Source organism: Aedes albopictus, chromosome 2, assembly GCF_035046485.1.
Source record: "Aedes albopictus strain Foshan chromosome 2, AalbF5, whole genome shotgun sequence".
In the NCBI taxonomy this organism is placed as follows: Eukaryota; Metazoa; Arthropoda; class Insecta; order Diptera; family Culicidae; genus Aedes; species Aedes albopictus.
In genome coordinates, this window is record NC_085137.1 from 368068303 (window position 1) to 368072111 (window position 3809).

Here is a 3809-nt window from a genome sequence, read left to right on the forward strand (position 1 = left end):
AGTAGAATTCATTTTAGGATATATTGCTTTTTACAAATGGTCGACAAGTGTTGTGTGTGTGTGTGTGTGTGTGTGTGTGTGTGTGTGTGTGTGTGTGTGTGTGTGTGTGTGTGTGTGTGTGTGTGTGTGTGTGTGTGTGTGTGTGTGTGTGTGTGTGTGTGTGTGTGTGTGTGATCATGGCCATGAACTCAAAACGACGTACCTGCGCAGGTTTTGTTCGTCGACGGTGCTTTCTCCTGGCCAATCGTCGACGTTAGCTCGCTGTCCTGAATGTTCGCCGGACTATAGGTGCGGAGGGGCGTCGGCGTTCCGGTACTCTGCCCGATCGTGCGTCACCGCACGCAGGTAGGCCGGAAGTAATTCCGCTGTACTCCGTTTAACTGCCAGTAATTGGCGGGCGAGGACGAGCGTTGTGGCTTAAAGCCCAAAATAAAAGATGGTTATTTTCCGCTACAATTCAAAGTTCTGTGAGGATAATTATGAAACTTCGTGAGCAGTTATGATACTTATAGAGACACTTTCTTGCTAAATTTCATCAACTTTTATCAATTGGATTGAAAGTTACTGGTGTTCATAGGGAATAGTGTTAGTGAAAATGTTTCATGTTTTTCATGTGCGATGTTTGCCCATTCATAACTTTTGAATATCTCTGTCAATATTCATGAAATTTTCACAGAAGGTAGTTGGTTATGTGTATATTATGCCTGCAAAATTTGAAGATTATTGGTGTAGTACTTTCAACAATACAATTGAAACAATAAGGGGTGCTCACTAATTGTTGTCTGAAGGGCTAAAATCACGGTCAGCCCCAATATTTGTTCCGACTATAAAATTGTTAATAGTGCATCGATTTTTTTTTGAAATTTTGCCTTTGTAAGCAAAGTAGATTGAGAGGTTTGTGTTCAAAATTTCAGCCATTTTCTTTATCAAATTCAAAAGCTACAACGCTGACAAGCTAAACCAGGGGCTGTACAAAATTCAATTGCTCGCGTTCTAGTGTTTCATTGCTACAACAAAAGGTACTTCACCGATTCACATGAAATTTTGCAGGTGAAATGAACACATCTTAAGATAATATCAGGCAAAATTTGAGCAATTTTAACCCTTATGTGGCCGACAGGGTACCCGGGTACCCAGCGCCCGTTTAAAAAGCACGTTGTAGAAAAAAGCAAAAAGTTTGTCGGACACATAACGGTTAATGTATCTATTGCAGAGTTACAGCCATATTTCTGTGTCCCGATTATTGCGAATACAGACTTTATGCAACGCACGCACCCTTTCGGGATAAAACTATGGAGTAATTTCACGCCATGAAAACATCCAATAGAAAACTATAAGAGTTCAAAACATATTTGAAAAACTCAAATCCCTCTGGAGATAAATAGGACAAAACCCCATTTGCTCCGGCAGATTTGAAGTATCCAGAGCTATTTAGAGCCCATCAAGTCGATTTTATAACTACAATTCTCGAGCGGAAGCTAGAGATTCGTAACTATACAGAAGAATGGTTTATCCGAAGATATTTTGAACTTGAACAGATCAGAGTTCCATTCAGGAATACCTCTTGCGGTCCGCGCAGACCGCAGCAGGACAAGCTTTTTTCAAAACAATAGTTATGGTATACCACAATGGAGGGCGTTGTAGGTGCAAAATCACAATGAAACTCTCTTGGAGTAGCAATGGAAGCGAGTTATCCATAAAATGTGGCCGCAACCAATTAGTGCAGGTTCCCAGGAACGCCTGAATACGTAAATTTTGCGAAGGAACACTCAAAAGTGCAAAGAAGGTCAAATAGAGACTTCTCATCTGACACATGTCAATCAGTCAACTCATGACAAATTCTGCTCATGAGAGTTGGGTTAGGTGCAATTTCTGCTCATGAGAGTTGGGTTAGGTGCAATTCTATGTTAAGTTATCCATAAACTGTACTACCTAAGTAATCCAGCAAACTGAAGCATCTTAATGTTTGAGCTACTTCAGATGGTGTATTCATCGTAGCAATACTGCCAAATATCAGCGAAAAGATGCTGAGTACAAGACCTTACTTGAAGGCATCCATAAGGAAAGGTTGACATATCACGACTCGGCTCATGTGGACTGTAGTTGGTCCTTGCTGGCGAGAGGTGGAGAAACGGATGTGATCGAAGACTACGGCGACGTCTGTTGTAGCATACCTAGCAAGCTGGGGCAATCAATATTGCCTTGCAGGAGATCACCTTGAAAGCAAACTTTGGCTACATTGCGTCTCGCACTCAAAAGGCTCCAAGTTAATTAGCTGACAACGGCTCTCGTAGTTCGGCAAAACAATAGGGTTCCTTCAGTCTTCACCTAAGATGGCGCTGTGCAAAAAGTACGAATTTTCGCTGTACACTTTCTATACGCTGTATCTCGTTGGCATAATAAGGGGCCCAGACGACTTCCAGAATATTCCAGGATAGGACGCACGATTGAACAATACAACGACATCTTGAACGACATCAAGCAGTAGATGTCCTTAAACTTCTTGGCGAATCGGAAAAGAAAACCATGTTGAGAGACTGTTAACGTTATTCTATCTAAGATATAGCATCCTCGAGGCACGACACTTCATTTATAATGAAAGAAGCAAAACTGGGTTCACAAGGTAACCTATACAGAAGTTATCCAACGAAAATGAACTTTTTGAAGTAGAGCGAGCCACTTAGGCTACGCAACGCTTTTTGCACTGAAAATTGATCTGAGGTTTCCTAGCCGTAGCCACTACCCCAGTGCTTCCCAAACTGTGCGCCGCGGCGCCCTGGTGCGCCGCGAACCTTTCCCAGGTGCGCCGCAGGATTTTGGCTTTGGTGACGAAACAAAAAAAAAAAACTATTTGTATTGCGGAAAACCTCTAATTTTTTTTTGTTAGTAAAACTAGTGTCGCTCACATTTTTTTAAATCTTTCTTGACTCTTCAATTGTTCCAAAGAATTTCTGGTATCCTTTTTAAACATAAAAATTGAATCCACATTTTAAAATTTCAAGTTTTTGAAATTGTTTGTGGAATTCTCAAGCTTCAGCATAGCTTTTGTTTTTACTATAACTTGTCCAAAGTTTTTAATTTCAAAAACATTATTTACGTTCTTTTCAGAATAATTACAAGGTTTTCGGAACAGCTGAGCGACATGCAGGTTTGCCGATCTGGTAGTGTGAAGAGCTAGCTTTGACCTTTTTGAACCGGTCTGTTTCATCAGTACTGCCGCAACCTCGCTGAACTCGAATAAGTTTGTTATGCTCGGTTTCATCAATGGGGTTATATATGGCCAATCCAGGCCCAAAGGGTTAAGTTGACCTGGCAGGTCTTTACAATCTCTTTATGTGTAAAAGTGTTGCTTTGCAATTTCCGCAAAAAGTTGAAGCTTTGACCAAGTTCTGTGTATTCATTTTCGTTCAATAAGAATTATTTAACTATTGCAAACGCTTTAGAATTTTTGGCTGAATTGTTGAAATTCAGTAGCTTGTTTTACCTTTACATCTGAGTTTCTTCTTATTTTTAAAACTTCTATGATGAAATCAACATGATTTTTGAAATCTTACAAATATTTAAACTATATCTGAGAAATTAATTTAAAAAAATAGTTAGTTTTACAAATATTGAATTCTGAAAACATGATATTAGAGAAGTGTTTCAAGATTTTGTCTTGAACACTGTAAAGTGAAAGTTGCTCAAAATAATAAAATAAAAGCTTTGGTGCGCCGCGACATTTTTGGAAATGTCAAAGGGCGCCGCGATAGCAAAAAGTTTGGGAACCTCTGCCATGGATACTCACCAGTCACCATTCACTGGCACTC